This window comes from Canis lupus, chromosome 9, assembly GCF_048164855.1.
Source record: "Canis lupus baileyi chromosome 9, mCanLup2.hap1, whole genome shotgun sequence".
NCBI lineage: Eukaryota > Metazoa > Chordata > Mammalia > Carnivora > Canidae > Canis > Canis lupus.
Window position 1 is genome coordinate 31276046 of NC_132846.1, and position 19684 is coordinate 31295729.

At 36.5% G+C, this 19684-nt stretch overlaps 1 long non-coding RNA gene across 1 annotated transcript in view; it reads left to right on the forward strand.

The window, feature by feature from the left end:
• LOC140639397 (uncharacterized) overlaps positions 1 to 17534 on the forward strand; it is a 50357-nt gene extending 32823 nt beyond the window's left edge. The window contains exons 5-7 of the long non-coding RNA XR_012036131.1: positions 7861 to 7959; positions 8706 to 8856; positions 15484 to 17534. This is a non-coding gene — a long non-coding RNA (uncharacterized lncRNA). The remainder of the gene's footprint in view (positions 1 to 7860; positions 7960 to 8705; positions 8857 to 15483) is intronic.
• The last annotated feature ends 2150 nt before the right edge of the window (positions 17535 to 19684 follow it).

Below are 19684 nucleotides of genomic sequence, written 5' to 3' on the forward strand. Positions count from 1 at the left end.
ATAATTTGGATTGTCTTAGGACTTCATCAGAGTGGTGCTCTATTATGAGTCAATACTTTAGGGTCCTCTGTCTGTCTCCCTCCTACAGAACCCTGTGCTACGGCTTTTAAATTTAGACTATTGGGTCTGAACAAACAATGACTCATGACTTTTCAGAAAAGATGCTGAAACTATTTTTTACTTGAAGGAAAGCAAGCTATAAGTGCTAAAGAAGTCAGTGATTTATAGTTAAATTTTAAATTGAGAAGCAATAATAAATAGGAAGTTCAGTGATGCTGCAACAATGGCCACAAGCAACCTAAGTGATTCCATTACAATGTAATGTACCAATTAACGTAATGATGCTAACAAATTAGTTGAGGGGGAGAGAAAAGGAAAAGACTTCTCAAGGATGTTTCTAATAACAGAGAAAGGTAGCTCTATACTTCTTTACTTTAGAAAAAAAATGAGATCTCAATGTTCATTTAAAAATTGGATGTGGTGAGGAAGAGGAGACCATACTAAATGATGAAGACATAAAAAAATAAATAAATGATGAAGACATATAGATTTTCTATAAAATATCTTGGCCTAAAAAAAGCTGAAGATTATATCTTTCCTTTCCTTCCACATGCCCACCCCCACCCTCAATATGTTATTTCAATTTATGGTTGGCCTAAGAGGCCATATTGTTTTAATTTCCATTTTATGGGTAAGGAAATTGGGATGTAGTGGTACAAGAATTCAAATTCAAAACATCAGCCGAGAAACCAGAAGTTGCAATTGTTCCGTGCTGGACCTGTGCTCATTCTAGAAGACTAGGGACTAGGGTGAGAAACAGGAAGATGACATCATTAGGACATTGCTATGGTCTGAATATTCGTGTCCTTCCCAAAATTCATATGTTGAAATCTACCCCAAAGGTGATGGTATTATGAGGTGAGGTCTTTGGGAGGTCATAAGGCCATGAAGCAGAGCCCTCATGAATGGAATTAGTGCCCTTAGAAGAGAAATTCCACAGAACTCCCTAGTCTCCTCTTTCATGTGGGAATACCATAAGAAGTCTGCAATCCAGTGCTCACTTGGGCAGCACACATACTAACAAAAGAAGTCTGCAATCTAGAAGAAGGTCTTCACCCAACCATGCTGGCACCCCGATCTTGAACTTCCAGATTCCAGAACTGTAAAAAATATGTTTCTACTATTTATAAACCATCCAGTCTGTGGTATTTTGTTACAGCAGCCCAAACAGACTAAGATAGATGCATTTCTATGATCATTTATGCAATACTCCTCTCAACAACAGCATTCCACATAATCTTATGAAGTGTACATGGGGCAGTAACTAAAATAGACAGTATTCTGAGTCATAAAATAAATTTCAAAAATTTTAAATGGATTTAAATATTTACAGAGTATTTTTTTCTGAAAACAGTAACATTAAACTAGAAATCAACTATGGAAAATATTTCTGGAAAAATCATAAATAGAAATTAAACAGCACATATCTAAATAATTCGTGGCTCAAGGAATACATCACAAAGGAAGTTGTAAAAGAGTTTTATATAAATGAAAAAGAAAATACCATGTGTTAAATTGTAAGACTGGTCTAAAATAGTACACTTAAAGAAAAATGTATAGCATTTAAAAAGTATAATATTATAGAGAAAAAGTTAAAGTCTATGATCCAAACTTCCATCTGGGGAAATTAGAAACAGGAAAGCATCAGTAATTAAGTGGAAAGAAGTAAAAATTAAGAAAGTACAGAAACTAATAAAATATAAGAAAAATGAAACTACCAAAGCAATAGAGAAAATCAATAAACCCAAAAGCTTATTTGAGAAGGTCCATATATTGATTAAAAACCAGAAAGAATGATCAGGAAAAAGCAAAACAAAATATGAATCACTATCCACAATAAAAAAAGGAATAGAACTACAGAGCCTGCAAATGTAAAAGAAATATAAGGCAATATTATGAACAACCAAATGCCAACAAATTCATCAGTTTGATGGAATGGATGAAATTTTTGAAACACAAAGTATCAAAGCTAACTCAAAATAGATGAGCTAAATCATCCTACATCTATTTTTAAAAAAGAAAACATTCTTTTCTTTTTTAGGTCTGGATAACTTTTTGAGGTCTGGATAACTTCATTGATGAATTATACCAGGCATTTAAGGAAGAAGTAATACCAACTATATAAATTCTTCCAGGAAACAAAAGAAGAAAGAATATTTCCCAAATCATTTTGGGAGGTTAGCATTAACCTATTACCAAAATAATAGAAAGACATTACTTGAAAACTATTAGATCCTTATCTTTCATGAACATGGTTGCAAAAATCTTTACCAAAATATTAATAATTTGAACCCAGCAACATATAAAAAGGATAATATATCCAGACCAATAAAACACATATGATATGCTCTTCTCTGAATAAAATCTTAAAATATCTTTAAAAAACATACTAGAGCTAATAAATGTATTTAGCAAGGTTACATTGTTAACAAAAGATTGACATACAAAAATCAATTGTATTTTCATATGCCAATAATTAACAATTTGAAATTGAAATTTAAAAAGCAATATCATTGGAGTGCCTGAATGGGTCAATTGGTTAAGCATCTGTCTTCAGGTCATGATCATAGGATCGTGGGATTGAACCCCTCATCAGGCTCCCTGCTCAGTAGGGACTCTGTTTTTCCTTCTCTCTCTGCCCCTACCTACCCCTGCTTGTGCTCCCTCCCTCTCTAAATAAATAAATAAATAAATAAATAAATAAATAAAATCTTTAAAAAAATAAAAAAGCAGTATTGTTTATAATAGCATAAAAACCTTAAATATGGATAAATTTAACAAAAGCTGTGTAAGACATGTAAAACTGAAGATATGTAAAACTGAAAATTACAAAACATTACTGTAAGTAATGAAAGAAGACAAATAATGGAGAGATCTGCTGTAGTGATAGATTGGTAAAATTTTAAAAATATTTTTATTTATTTATTTGAGAGAGAGAGAGCATGAGCAGGGGGAAAGGAGGGAGAAATGGGCAGAGGAAGAGAAAGAAGCAGACTGCTCCCTGAGCTGGGAGCCTGATACAGGCAGGACTCGATCCTGGGACCCTGAGATCATGACCTCAGCTGAAGGCAGACACTTAATTGAGATACCCAGGTGCCCCAAGATGTGAATTTTCCCCAAATTTTTCTATAGAGTGAATGAATTCCCAAACAAAAATCCCAGCAAAACATTGAGAATCTGATTCTTTAAGTTTTTAATTAACATACTATGTAATATTAGTTTCAGGTGTACAATATAGTGATTCAACACTTCATCCAGTGCTCATCTCAAGTGCACTCTTCAATCCCCTTCGCCTATGCCCCATGCCCCACCTGCCTTTCCTCTCTCTGGTAACCATTAGTTTGTTCTCAAGAAAACTCTTGAGAGTTTCTTGGTTTGCCTCCCTCTCTTTTTTCTCTCTTTGTTCATTTGTTTTGTTTCTTAAATTCCACATGAGTGAGATCATATGGTATTTATGTTTTTCTGACTGACTCATTTCACTTAATATTCTCTACTTCCATCCATGTCATTGCAAAAGCCAAGATTTCATTTTTTGATGGCTGAGTAATATTCCATTGTATATTTACACCACATCTTCTTTATCTATTCATCATTCAATGAAAAATTGGGCAGTTTCCTAATTTGGCTATTGTAGATAATGCTACTATAAACATCGGGGTACATGAATCCGTTTCAATTAGTATTTTTGTATTCTTTGAGTAAATACCTAGTAGTGCAATTGCTGGATCAGGGTAGTTCTCTTTTCAACTTTTTGAGGAACTGTTTTCCAGAGTGGCTGCAACAGTTTTCATTCCCCCCAACAGTGCAAGAGGGGTCCCCTTTATCCACATCCTCACCAACAACCAGTTGATTCTTGTGTTTTTTATTTTTGCTATTCTGACAGGTGTGAGGTGATATCTCATTGTAGTTTTAATTTTTATTTACCTGATGATCAGTGAAGTTGAGCATCTTTTCATGTGCCTGTTGGCTATCTGTATGGCTTCTTTGGAAAAATGTTTATCCATGTCTTCTGCCCATTTTTAATTGGATTATTCATTTTGAGGGTGTTTGAGTTTTATAAGTTTTTTATATATTTTGGATTGGATACTAACCCTTTATCAGATATGTCATTTGTGTATATCTTTTCCCATGCCATAGATTGCGTTATACTTTTGTTGATTGTTTCCTTTGCTGTGCATTAGCTTTTTATTTAGATAAAGTCCCAACAGTTCATTTTTGCTTGTTTCCATTGCCTCTGAAGTATCTAGAAAAATGTCTCTATGGCTGTTGTAAAAGAAATTATTGCCTGTGTTCTCTTCTAAGATTTTTATAGTTTCAGGTCTCATGTTTAGGTCTTAATCCATTTTGAATTTATTTTTGTGTGTGATGTTAAGAAAGTGGTTCAGTTTCATTCTTTTGCAAGTTGCTGTCCAGATTTTAGCACCATTTGTTGAAGAGACTTTTTCCCACTGGATATTCTTCCCTGCTTTGTTGAATATTAATTCACCATATTGTTGTGGGTTCATTTCTGGGTTTTCTATTCTGTTCCACTGATCTATATGGCTATTTTTGTTCCAGTACCATACCGTTTTGATAATATCAGCTTTGAACTACTACTTGAAGACTGAAACTTTGAAGCCTCCTGCTTTGCTTTGCGTTTTCAAGGTTGCTTTGGCTATTTGGGGTCTTCTGTGGTTCCATACAAATTTTGGGATTGTTTGCTCTAGCTCCGTGAAAAATGCTGTTGGTATTTTGATAGGGATTGCACTAAATGTGTAGATTTCTTTGAGTAGTACAGACACTTTAGCAATATTTGTTCTTCCAATCTGTGAGCATGGAATGCTTTTCCATTTCTTTATGTCATCTTTAATTTCTTTCATCAGTGTTTTATAGTTTTCAGAGAATAGGTCTTTCACCTCTTTGGTTAGGTTCACTTCTAGGTATCTTATTGTTTTTGGTGCAGTTGTAAATGGATCAATTCCTTAATTTCTCTTTCTGCTGCTTCAATACTGGTATATAGAAATGCAACAGACTTCTCTATGTTGATTTTATAACCTGTCACTTTACTGAATTCATTTAACAGTTCTAGTAGGTTTTTGATAGGGTCTCATTTTTTTCTATAAAGAGTATCATGTCATCTGCAAATAGTGGAAGTTTTACTTCTTCCTTGCTGATTTGGATGCCTTTTATTTCTTTTTGTTGTCTGATTGCTGTGGCTGGACGTCCAGCATTATGTTAAATAACAGTGGTGAGAGTGGACATCCCTGTCTTGTTTTTGGCAGAAGCTGATTCTAAAAGTTGTATGAGAACTCAAGGTACCTAAAGCAATCTAAACACTCTTGAAAAGGTAGGAAAAAAGTTGAAGGATTTATATTATCTGATTTCAAGTTTTACTGTGATGCTACAGAGATTAAGATAGTGTGATATAGACATATAGATCAATGTAATAGAATAGGGAGCTCAGAAATAGATGGCATATAAATGGTCAATTGATGTTCAATGAAAGGGCTAAGATAATTCAATGCAGATAGTTTTTTTAACAAATGGTGCCAAAACAATCAGATATTTATATGGAAAATATTAACTTAGAAACTTTACCTCACATCACATATATATAACTCTCAAAGGATTAAAGACCTAAACATAAGAAATAAAACCATAAAATTTCTAGAAGAAGACATAGGAGAAAATTTTTGTAACTTTGAGTTAGTAAAAAAAAACCCAAAAACTATATAGAGGACACAAAAAAGCATGAACCATGAAAGAAAACTTCATAAATTGGACATTAGAATGAATCATTTTTCCTTCAATAGACATTGTTAAGGAAATAAAAAGAGGCACCACGCAGTGGAAGATAGTTTTGCAGAATATATATTTGATAAAGAATTTGTACTCACAATATATAAAGAAACTTTACAGCTCAATAAGCAAGAACATAAACAATCCAGTCAAAAAATGAGCAAAAGATTTTAAAAGACATTTCACAATGAAGATATATGAACACAAATAAATACATATTCAATATTAAGAGTCATCAAGGAATTTTACATTAAAATTACCATGAGCTTCTACTGCCTACTCAATTGAATGGCTCCAATTAAAAGACTGATAATACCAAGTATTGACAAGTATGCTGAGCGACTGGAACTCTCATACATTATGGTGAGAATGCAAAACTTTGCAACCACTCTGTAAAACATTTAGACAGTTTCTTATAAAGTTAAATTCAGATTAACCATATGACTTTGGAATTACACTTATAATCATTTACCCAAGAAAAATGAAAACATAGGTACACATAGGCTTATGTGTAAATATTCATAGCAGCTTTTTTCATTAAAACCTCAAATAGAAAACTACTCAATATTCATTAATAGGTAAGTAGATACATGTGGTTGGTCTATGTAACGAAACAACATATAGTAGTAAAAAGGAACAAACTACTGATACATGCAACAGCATGCATGAATTTCAAAAGCATTATGCTCAGTGAAAGAAGCCTTTCACAAAGTAGTATATACTATACAAATTCGTTTATATGAAATTATACAAAGGGAAAAACTATAGTGATGAAAAGCTGATCAGTGGTTGCCTGGGGCCAAAGGTAAAGAGAGGGGCTTAAGTGGAAAGGTGCAGAAAAAGAGGGGACTTTTGGTCTGATGGAAATGTTCTTTATCTTGATTGTGGTACCAGGCTACCATGTGTAAGTATGACTGCTTACATTCATCAAAATTCTGAACTGTTAAGTTAAAGTCAGTGAATTTTACTGAAATTAAACCTTGGAAAGCTTATTTTTCAAAAGATCTTTATTTAAAAATCCAAATTTTGAAAATCACAACCTAAACTTTTTTAAAGATTTTATTTATAGCACATGTGGTATGTACGGGGGGAGGCAGAAGGAGAGAGAGAATCTCAAGGAGACTCCCCACTGAGCATGAAGCCTGATGCAGGGCTCAATCTGATGACCTTGAGATCATGACCTGATCCAAAATCAAGTCAGTTGTCTAATCGACTGAGCCACTCAGGCACCTCTAAAATTTTGTTTTATGTTACATTTGTGTGACATTGTATTGTAGGCCCTGTGTTTGTCAGAATACCATAGGTAGAGCTTGATGTCCATCTTGGTGTGGTACTTTGTTTTATTATCACAATCTTGTCTTTGCTCCTTTTTTTAATTAAAAGTTTTTATCATAAGTCAAATTTCACATAAAAATTGGAAGCCAACTTACTGCCATCTTGCTCAATTTAGGATAGCCAGTTTTTGCCCTAAGAAGTACAACTGTGAAGCCCACAAGCTTCCTCCATTTTTTTTTTCTCTTGAGGGTTTGAAAACCCTGTGGCAGAGGTAGGTCAGGAACACAGTGGTGAGCGCTTCAGGGAGAAGATAGAAGCTGTTCCCTCCTTTGGCGACTCTCACACCTGGGATACTGGAGTGTGATTACCCAACAAGAAACAATCAGGACAGTTCATAATAGTGAAAACTTCATCATTAAGGGTAGGATTAACATTTGGGAATCACTGATCTGTGACACTGAGGTTACCATTTGGAGCATAAAGTAGTGATTTTATAAAGGATTTGAAACAGCCCATCATGGACTTGAATCCTGGTTCTGACAGTTCTTACGTGTGTGCTGTTAGGTTCAGCTTGCATATCTTCAAACTGCAGAGCCATATACCTACCTCACCTCATTGATACGAAGATTAAATGAAATAATATATGTAGAATGCTTAGAACTACAGTGCCTGACACATAGTAAGTGCTAAATAAACAGGGGCTATTTCTTTTTTCTTTTTTTTTTTTCTTTTTTTTGCATTCTCTAGGATTACTCTGTCCTAGGACCATAGGGAACCTTGAAAAAAGGTGTTTGAGATGTTTGAGATCATGGAAGAGAAAGGCAGAAGCCCAGGGAGAGCAGCCAGGTAGGAAACTACAGAGTAGAACAACTTGAAATTGTCTGCCAGGAGATGGGACTTAGCAATATGGGGAAATTTGAAGCAAGTATGGCTGGGCTGCTCTAGCACAGGATCTTTAACTCATGATATCCATTTTTTTTTAAAAGATTTCATTTATTTATTTGACAGAGAGAGAGCACAAGCAGGGGGAGTAGCAAGCAGCAGGAGAAGCAGACTCCCTGCTGAGAAGGGAGCCTGATGCAGGCTTGATCCCAGGACACTGGGATCATGACCTTAGCTGAAGGCAGATGCTTAAGTGACTGAGCCACCCAAGGCGCCCCACGATATCCATTTTTTATTTTTCCTTGGCTCATTTCTTCTATTTGCTTGTCAATTTTCAACTTGTTTTCTTACATTTAAAAGACACTATTCTAGTAAGTCTGTTTAAAAAAAGACATAGGAGAAATTTAAAGGTAGATGTGTATAAGTCCCTAACTGGTTGACTTTATGTTAATCAAAAAGGAGATTGTCTTGGATGGGTTTGATTTAATCAGCCAGAAGGCCTTTAAAAGAGGGGTTAAGATCTTACTAAATGAAGGAAGCCAATTTGAAAAGGTTACATACTACATTATGCAGAAAGACCAGTGGTTGCCTGGGGCTTGGGAGAATGGAAGGATGAATAGGTGGAGCACTGGGAATTTTTTTTTCCAGATTTTTTTTATTTATTTATTTATTTATTTATTTATTTATTTATTTATTTATTTATTTATGAGAGACATACAGAGAAAGGAAGAGACATTGGCAGAGGGAGAAGCAGGCTTCCTGCGGGGAGCCTGATACTGGACTCAGTCCCAGGACCCCGGGATCACTCCTTGAGCTGAAGGCAGACGCTTAACCACTGAACCACCCAGGTATCCCACACAGGTAATTTTTATGGCAGTGGAACTACTCTGTGTGATACTGTAAGGGTGGATGTATGTCATTATACACTTATCGAAACCTATAGAATGTATGACACAACCAGTGAATCTGAATGTAAACTATGGATTTTGATTGATAATAATGTGTCACTATTGGTCCTTTGATTGTAACAAATGTACCATCGTGGTGAAGAATGTTGATGGTAAGGGAGGCTGTATATGGGTGGGGAAAGGGGTGACTGGGAAATCTATACTGTTTTTTTTGTGAACCTAAAACTGCTCTAAAAAATAAAGCTCATGAAGTTTTAAAAAATAAACCAAAGCTCCCACAATCCCACCACTTTTAGAAATATTCTTACTTTTGTATAGTGATCCTTGTGCACATACACACCCAGCTCTGGATAGTTGTGACTACTGAGGGATGATCACTTGACTGCACCAGAACTATTTAATTTATTTGTAAGCTGTACTAGATACCACACCTTAATGGATAAACAGAGGGTAGAAAGCTAACATTTATGGAGCATTTACCAGGTACCAGGCCCTGTGCCAGGTGCTTTACACATTTTATTTTATTTAATCCTTTTAACAACCTTATGAGATTGGTGTTATTATCCCCACTTTATAGGGAAGCAAACTATAATTTTAAGATAACTCAATTACTAGATAACCAAAGATCATCCTTGGACAAGCTTAGATGTTACTGGTCATATACCCACCCAAATTTTCTTATGGTAGGAAGAATAAGTCAAAATAATATTTAGTAACATGGGTTTTATGAAACTCCATTCTCAAAGGAAGTTAAAAAGTAGATAGATTACAGATAGATATTGATAGCCATATATAGATATAGATACATCTCTCTCCCTTTTTTTTTTTACTTCTAAAAGTTTGAAGTCACCCTAGGTGAAAATTGGAAAAGCTTCTTTCCTATAGAACATCTCAAGGCTTTGACATACTAATAAACGCTGTGAATTTCCATCTTTTCCCATTTTTTGGAGAAAGAGTACGGCAGCACTAGTTTGGGAAACTACAACATCAAACACACTTTGGGAAATGCCGACCCATAACATTATCCATAATTTATTTAGTGAACTCACTAGTTAATTGTAAGAATTTCCAAAATATATTCCATGACAGCGTCCATAAAAAATTCCCAGTTTCATCTTATTATTTATTTTATCAAATGAATAATATACCTTGGGGTTAAGCCATAAAATGATGTAGAAGCATAGAATTGTAGGTCTGGAAGAGATCACAAGAACTCAATAGGTCACCTCCCAGGCTTCAGAGAGGACCACACCTAAGCCATCATGGACAGATGGGTATCTAGCTTGTTGTAAAAGACCTCCAGGGAAGAAAATTCCATAACCTCCCTGTAACTTATTCCAGATGCCCAAGCTCTTCTGAGAAAATGAGGAGTTCCCTGAAGCTCTTCTAGTCTATTGTGCAAGTACTGTGCGCTTTATCATCATGGTAATATATTATATGCAGGTGTTCAGGTTTTTAAAAATGGTACTGGTGAAGGTAAGATGAAGATCTCTATATCTATATAGACATAGACATATAGATATATAAGATATAGAAAGATATATCTTCTACCTATCTACAAATATATATTATCTATCTGTTAGGAGAGAACACAGAAATTAAAAATGTCATCTCAGAATTATCTTTGGCTTCTATCTATTTTCAATCTCAATTAGTCTTCTCATCCTATAACTTACTACTTTCTCCTTTGAAATGTCTCTTGATTCAATTGCCTCCTCTTTTTCCCTTGCCACCCATACTTCAAGCTCTTTCTTGGAGCTTGCATCTCTCAAATAATTCTTGACTAATTTCCCTATCTCTGGACTCTCTTCCTTTTCACTGCCCCCCTCAGTGCTAAAGCATTCATCTTTACAGTGCAACTCTATCATGTCACTAACATTTTTGGTGACTAACACTTTTGGTGACTTCTTATTGCCAACACTCTAAATGTGAGCTTCATAGACTGGCTTATATGGTTTGGCTCCAAATTCCCTTCCCAGTCTCATCTCTGGTTATTCTCCACTACACATTCTACATGTTGCTCACAGTGGACATGCTTTCCTGACCCTATGGATTTTCATGCTTTTTGTGCCTTTGATTTTTTCATTCCTTCTGCCTGAAATTGCATTCCTTCCCTCTTTGTGGTATTCTTGTTCATCCATCAAATCTTAGCTCCATTGTGAAATCTGCTTCATTCTCTCTAGACCAAACTCATTATTTTATCACATTTTTGCTCTTTAAAACTTTTGCATCTACCACACTCACATCCCTTAGAAAGTTAGGTCATAAACTGTAGCAGCTAGTCAACCAATGGGTAACAGGACATTGATATGTGCCAGGGAGAGGGGCAATGGGCATACAGTGAGCCCAAGGGAGGCCAGGTGTGACTATCTGATCAGCAAAGGAACATGGTGATCATGAAGATAATGGTGAATGTGAGAGCGAAAATCACATGAAGACCCCACTCTGGGGAGGGGGAAGGCTGTCTGTCATCCAGGGAGGATAGGCAAGCACAGGGCTAAGGGCAGGGCAGGCAGCAGCTCCCCAACTTCATTACTATCCTCAGAATTAGGGATGGGCAGTGCCAAGGCCAAGAACTTCAGAGGAAAGGAAAAGGCCACACTGTCCATCCATAGCACATCTCAAGCACAGCTCAAATGTAGTTTTACACTACAGCGATTTGTATCTCTTATGGTCAGAGCACCTATCTAGCCTTGCAGTTGTTCTCAGGAGCTCTGGCTGGGAGAAGAGGGAGTATGCCAACTTGGCAACACTGAAGGAAGCTGATTACTTGAGGACAATCCAAATAAATTGCAATGATGAGTATACTTAAGTGTTGTTGGATAATTGAATTAATATATGAACTAGAAATGGAAGGGTCTCTTTGGAAATAACCATCTAAGAATGTGTCAATAGTTGAGAATCGATTTCACCATAGGGACATAAAACAGATGCCCTGAAACACCCCAATTTACACATCAAAACAAATATTTTTCTTTTTTTCTTTAAAGAGGTTACATTAGGTGGCTGCACTCCTAGGACAATAATATTGTCATTTCTCTTCTGTTCTAATTTTTTGAAGGCCTACCTGTGCTAGACTCTGTTATAAGTGCTTATACTTTCTAATCTACCAGCATTTGTAGGAGGAAAGCATTGTTATCTTCATTTCAAAGATTAGAAAACTAGGTAATTTGCCCAGCATGGGTAGCAGACGTGAGCTGTGGGCAAAGCCTGTGGTTGCTCAAACTCTAATCTGAGACTTAAGTTTATATTCTTCTGATTCCGCCATCTTGACTTAAAACATTTTGGGAAGAAATGCTTTTAGAACCTAAGGTACAGTCATTTGATATACTCAATAGTAACAAACATTCTTACTTTCAAGATAAATGTGAGTTTTAAAAACAATAAAAAGATTTTTGGAATCAACGTTGGTGAAAATGATGGGAAATTGTGGGTATATCAATATAATTTGGGACCAAAAATGAGGTGTGACTCTGGAAGAAATACGTTGAACACTTTGTATAATTTTTAAAATGAAATAAAAGATTTAAATTTTATTTATTTTTTATTTTTTATTTTTATTTTTTTAATTTTTATTTATGATAGTCACACAGAGAGAGAGAGAGAGAGGCAGAGACACAGGCAGAGCGAGAAGCAGGCTCCATGCACCGGGACCCCAACATGGGATTTGATCCTGGGTCTCCAGGATCGCACCCTGGGTCAAAGGCAGGCGCCAAACCACTGCACCACCCAGGGATCCCAAGATTTAAATTTTAAATATCATTGGCTTTGGAGTTTCTTTCTTTTTTTTTTTTTTTAAGATTTTATTTATTTATCCATAGACACAGAGAGAGAGGCAGAGACACAGGCAGAGGGAGAAGCAGGCTCCATGCAGGGAGCCCGACGCGGGACTCGATCCGGGGTCTCCAGGATCACACCCCGGGCTGCAGGCGGCGCCAAACCGCTGCGCCACCGGGGCTGCCCGGCTTTGGAGTTTCTAAACATCACAGACCCAAGAAAAGTGGGATTTGGTGTAGAAAGTGTGGATATTTTAATTTTATTTCAAATCTATAATCTCACCATTGACAAATTTTAGGATTGGGAGGGCTGTTTTAGGTCACTGCCTTTTTTTCCCTCCCAAATTCTATATCAGCAAGTGGCAGAGCAAACCTTTGAACCCTAGACGGTCAGGCTCCAATTTCTGTCCACTGTACCTTCTGGCCCTCAAACACTTTGGGAAGTGCTTTTAGAGCCCAAGGCCCTGGCTAGTAAGCCTTCATCCTGTGCGTAAAACCTCTGAGAATGATGGTCAGAGACCTCATCTCTGACTCGAGTAGAACGCAAACATCCTTTTTGTTATATTGAGCAAAAATTCATCTCCATGTCATGGGTATTTCAGGATTTTGAGAAATGGCTGTGATTTCATGAGCCCAAAGGAATAAGTTCATTTAGATATATTCTAAAAAGGTGTGTGTCAAACAAAATTAAAGTTCCAAAGCAGATAAACCTGATCGCCCCTTGCCAGGCTGGTGTTTTTTTAGCATTGCCCAGCCCAACTTTTAGAGTAGACTCAAATGAAAAGCACCGAAATACTTTTCTGACTTTTCCATATTTAGCACAACACCACACAAAATTGCTAAATACCATATAACCACACTTACCATCCTGGGGCCTATAAATTCAGAATTCAGACACTTGATTACAAACCGCAGAATGACTCTGTTTAAGAAATAGTATGTGGTATTGCAAGGGAACTGCCCCTAGTTAGATGTTCTTCTGGTTATTAACTTAGTAACATGGCCTTTTTTACTCTCTCTTCTTTCTCAATCCTTCTACCATGGCTGTCATCTCCAATTTCTGGTACAATCATGTGTGTATTGGGGAGTGTGTATGCCTGCAAGGGTCAGGGGAGCATTTTCTGTCATAATTATAGTCCAAGAGGAAAATAAGCACATGCGTTTTTGGTTTTGCAGTAAAATTCCATAGCAAACCGGGAGTCAATCATCAATTTTCAGGAGGGTGAAGATATGATGGAAAATTCACTCTTCTCATCTTAGGGTGGCCCAGGCATCTCTGTGGTGTTTTGTTTTGTTTTGTTTTGTTTTGTTTCTCTAATTCAGCTGTGAAGAGCTCCCTGTCTCTTAGTATTCATAGCTATTCTCTTCTGTTCCCTACTTTTACACCAACCTCTGATCAGACCTGTTAGGCACTATAAAGTGTAAATGATGGGAATCCCAACCTACGTTTTATATTTTTATAGAGATCGGAACTGTAAGCTAACCCAATGTGTGTGGCGATCTTCCCCACACACACGCTCAGAGAGCCACCTCAGAAACCCTTATAAGTCACTTCCCCACCAAGCAGAGCTTTCTTCCACCCTTTATCAAGGCCTCTATTGCTGATAAACTTATTTAAAGAGGTTAGAAAATTATAAAATTTTAAAAATCCTTAAATTTTCTTTACCACAGAATTTCAGTTGTTAAATATAAATCCCTCATTTTATCTGTCTCTGAGAGTAAATGTGTCTTATCTTTCCGTAGCCATGCCTCCACACCACTAAGTATTCTTTCATTCGTTTAAAAGCTCATATTGACACTTTATATGTTCCAGAGATATGCTTATTTTGTTTTACTTTCTAAGAATAAAGTGTAAAGCTGTAAGGTGCTTCACTTTGCAGCCATCTTAGAAAGTGGATATCATTCTCTTCATTTCACACTTAAGACAACTACAACTTGAGTATATGTGCAGCCAAAGTGACTATGGTGAAGACAACTACAAGTGAGATTATAGAAGTTATATATCTTACACACAATCCTGGAGTTATGGTAGAGGCAGGATCACATCCCATCCCTTTAACCACTATTATCAGAAAATCTAGACTGCGTGAGATGAAAACTTCTGTATCAGCACGAGCTTTTGGAGGCAAGCAATAGATACTGATTCTGCCTTATTGAAAAAAAAAAAAAAAGACAATGAGGAGCTCATAGAAACTGGGAGTGCTGGAGAAATCCAGGCTCAGAGGCGCTGAAATCAGGAGCAATACCAAAGTCACACTGTAAAATAGGTCCATGGAGGATGGCCCTGGAGCCGCTGCTGATGAGCCCTAGATATGCACTTGAGCTATGAATGCAAATGACCCCAGGCACTGAGCACAGCTGCTGGCCCTGATGCTCTTTTGCTTTGAGAACTTGATCTCACAGCAATGGCCTCCACTGCCAGAGAAGACCTATCCCAAACCTTGGTCCCTTGCATCTTTACTGCCCCCCCCCCCCGCCCCCCCGTCAAAGATTAGAATCGGTGCATTTGATTGGTGGAGCCTAGATCACAAGCCCACATGCGAGCTGCAAAGGGGACTGGGAAAAGTGAGTTTGGGGGCATTTTTAGCTACCGTGCTGACAGAAAGTGTTTGCCTCCCACCAAACCTATAAGGTGGATAATTGCCCATTGGGAATGTGGTGTAGATCTTGGCAGCTGGAAGGAATGAAAGATGCCCACTCCACCTAAGAAGTAGAGTAGTAGGTTTCACCAGCACCACACAGCTACTCCTTCATCCACATGAGTGTAAGATGCCCCTTCTCCCCCCACCTCCCCATGATTCTAGGGTCATCCATACGTACAGCAGGGCTTTGTGGTTTGCCAGAGCATTCTGTGGACGATGAATGGTGTCAGCAGAGATCCTGAGTCATGCATGGCTACTATTTAAAAAGAAGACAGAAGAAGAATTTAAGTAGTTTTGAAAGATTGGTGCTGGTGAATCAATGCTCTGTGGATTGAGGCTAAAGAACATTGTGTCCAGAGAAACTGCATTTTGGATGAAAAATAAAAGAAGAGCTTCTGTAAACTTGTAATTACCCTTCTGGTGTGCTCGTGGTAAATGCCAACAGTACGGATGTCAGCTTCCAGCTTGGGCCAATTTGTTGACCGGATCCATTTTCTTTTCACCAGAACTCATCTCCCAGAGGTCCTTGACTCTAAAAAAGAAAGAAGAGAAATATCTCTATTAGGAGAAGGATAATAAATCTCGCCTGTCATGGACATCTGTTATGTTTCTCTGCTTAGCATTCATTCTTTCTTCTTTCATTACCAGCATTACAGTATTCCTCTGGGAATGACCCTTCCCTCCTGGTTCTAGGGGGTGTTCATGTGACCCATGAACACCTGTACGTGGTGATTGATTCAGGAGAGAATATGTGATACAGAACATCCCAATCAGAACATTCCAGGTCTTTCGTGGAATTACTGGGAATGAAATTTCTCTCTACTGGAATTCTGGAGCTGGTAGATTGTGTATGGACCTTCTGACAGACATCTTGCTGTGAAAAGGAGAGAGCCTATCTAAGAACAGAGCCAACAAAGATACGCAGGCAGATATTTAAAAGTGAATACTTACAGCATTATTTTAACATCTAGATCAAACCAAACTTGAGACCAATAACCTTGGGCTTTTCAATTACCTGAACTGATGAGTTATTTTCCTTAGCCCAATGTAAGGTGGGCTAAAATGCAACAAAGGAATCTTAACTGATTCATTGACTTTGTTTATTAATTCTGAGAGTTCTGGGTTGCGTTGGTTCAAGAAGAAACCTGATAACTACTCGTCTTGAATGCCGTAAAAAAGGCTCATAGTTTGTGCAGAGAATTGATTTTCGTCCAACATTGAGAGTCTAGGATTGTAAGAATAAAGACAAATGAGAAGCATTTGTTAAAATACATTAGATGCTATCTCAGAAAAAGATAATGATGGGCTTGCCATTTAGCACAATAAAAAACGTTACCCAAATTGGGTTAGTAACTATTTTAAGTTCCATTTAACTTCTCGTGGTAATGCTTTTCATAAGTACTTTGTAATTTCTAAGTTTGTGAGGCTTAAATAATTATGTAATTACTTTGCAACGACCACAAAACTCCACTCAGATTTTGTAGCTACTTTAAGCCATGTTAAGTTTTTCATTATAAATTATATTATGTTTAGTACATAATTTATAGTTTGTATGAAAAGAAGAATCATATCATGCAACTATTCTGTAATAGCATAGCAATTACTCCTATATTGTGGTAACTTCCAGTGTAATGGATATTTCTTTTGTAATTACAGAAATGATAACATCAAATCCAACAATTTCCTGATGATAACATTTATAACTATAAATTCAACCGTAACTCAGTTGCTTCTTTGTGGCCATTTTAGCTGAGCAAGAAAATAAGTGGTGCAAACTGTTTTCCTGCCACTTCAATATTACAAGTATACAGTACAGGAACTGGAGCTTGGAAATAGATCATGTGTAATGAGATCAAAGTGTATTATTTGCCTCCATTTATACTCTGGCAACAAATAGGCCTTGATCAGCTACAACAGTTCAAGATCAAGGAATCATGCAGGAAAGTTATATTTTATTGTAACATAAACCCAGTTGACAAACTACCCTGAAAGATGTGGTGTGAAAGACAGGCTTCCGTATGTCCTGGAAGGAAAGTGAAAGCACAGGATGTGGGATTAGAAACCTGAGTGGAAGTCTGACTTTGCTACTTCCTAGCTAGGTGATCTTACCAACGGCACAATCTCTGAGTCTGTTTCTTTTTCTATAGATTTGGCAGACCCTGTACTTAGTCTTATAAGATTTGTTGCAAAACCAAATGATATAATGCATTGGAAGAATTGTGTCAAATAATAAATATGAAGTACTCTTAAAGAAGAAAGCCCTTTGTTCTCATTTCACTTATTTAGTTGGAAATAAAACACTCCCTTCATAAAAAGTTTATAATAAAAGATTTAAAAAATTAGTGCCTACTATGCAATACTGCACTATTGCAAAGAATTTATGCTGGCTTCTCTCTTTTTTTGGTACAATCTGGACTTTTCCCAAGAACTTCTATATATTCGTTTTCCCTTAATAGATGTAATGTTTGAGGACCTTTGAATTTTTACTTTATTAGTGAGACTCTTAGACAATAAGAAAAAAATACATATAAATGGGAAGTTATTTCTTCATCAGATGGTTCAGGTATGGCATACAATGCAACTCCCCAATCAGCTTCTAGAAAATAAGTATCTGAGTCTTACTGGGGTGATATTAGTGTAATTTAAAACTTTTTAAATTAGTGTAATTTTAAGAAGTATGAGAAGTTATTTTTTAAATATAACCAGTTATTTAATCTTACACAGATAGTTTCAGTTTGTTGATAGCCTTCAAATTACTAAGTAGTAAGTTTCCTACTTGTTGTTTATTTGGTAAAATATAAAGTGCAATGTGCATTTACTTTTGTCTTACATTTAAAAGAGATCCACTTTATTATTCTAGACTGGAAAGGAGGAATTTTAAAGAGATATAAAAGACTTCTACAGAGCTTTGAACTTTTATTATATGTAAATGTCTGTATTGATACCATGAGTATAAAATTTCAACAGTGGTTTTATGGGTTCTTTAGAGGTGAATGGGAATAAAGAATCAAACCATCTTCCCTTAAGGATTAAAGAAAAAAAGCAAAATCTTTCCAAGTTGAGCTCTTCCCTTATCAACCTTGAGTATTGAAAGTGTTCTTATTTCATAAGAGGTCAGAGGTTCTAGTAACGTTGGATATGGCTGGACCAGGAATGTCTTTTTACTTGCATTAAGCATTAAGGAGGTATAACCTGGTACACTGAAGAGCTTATGCATTTATATTTCTGGCTCCCTGATGATTCAGTCAAATCTTTTGTTAATTTTCTTCTTAATTATATTTCTGTATTCTCTTTCTGAACCTATTGTAACTACGTACCACAGATTGGCCAGCTTAAACACCAGAAATTTATTGTCTTACAATTCTGGAGACTACAAGTCCAAAATCAACTGTTGGCAGAGTATACCTCTCATCTCTGTATAATACCCCCTTCTAATTCACGAATTGCTCAGTTCTGAGTAAATTGTTTAGTGCTGTAGACAAAGTAGCCAGCACTAAAAACAGAAGCATCATCTTGTTTGATCTCATATGGAAGTTTCTCAGCTATTTTTAATTCCTACAGATGCACCTGTTATTATTTAATGGTCAATGTCACTGTTAGTATATAAAGATCTCTAATTAGTCTATGTATATATGACAGAGACTTATAAATATATTTTCCTTTCATCAGAATGATAGAAATATACAACGGGAAAAAAAACCATACCATATCCCAAAGCTAGTTGCTGTCTATCAAAAGTTGGAATTATTGCTATATTATTCGGTACAAATATCATTTCATAAACCTAAGTGCAGAAAATAAAATTTTATTGTTTTTTATTTTGTTTTTTTTTTTAAGATTTTATTTATTTATTCATGAGAGACACACAGAGACACACACACACACACACACACACAGGCAGAGGGAGAAGCAGGATCCATGCAGGGAACTGGACATGAGACTTGATCCTGGGACCCCAGGATCACACCCTGAGCCAAAGGCAGGCACTCAACCGCTGAGCCACCCAGGGATCCCGTTTTTTTTATTTTGAATCTAAATTCTGCCAAGATGACAGAGACCCAATTTCAACCAGTACAGGGTTTTACCTGATTATCTTCAAGGTACAGTCAGGTAAGGATGTTTAAGTGTTAGAGAGGGTCCATTCAATCCTCAGGTATTTGTCCATACAGATAGCCACCAAGTCAGTTGAGTTTTGATGAAGATGCAAAGAAAAGTCAATGAAAATATGATGATATTTTCAACTAATAGGGCTGAAATCTATACTTTAAAAACCAATACAAAATATGGGGCCATGGTCCATAAAAGACTTACAAAAACCCAAAAGAAAAGGACTTACTTCTCTCTGTAGATTTCCATTCCCAAT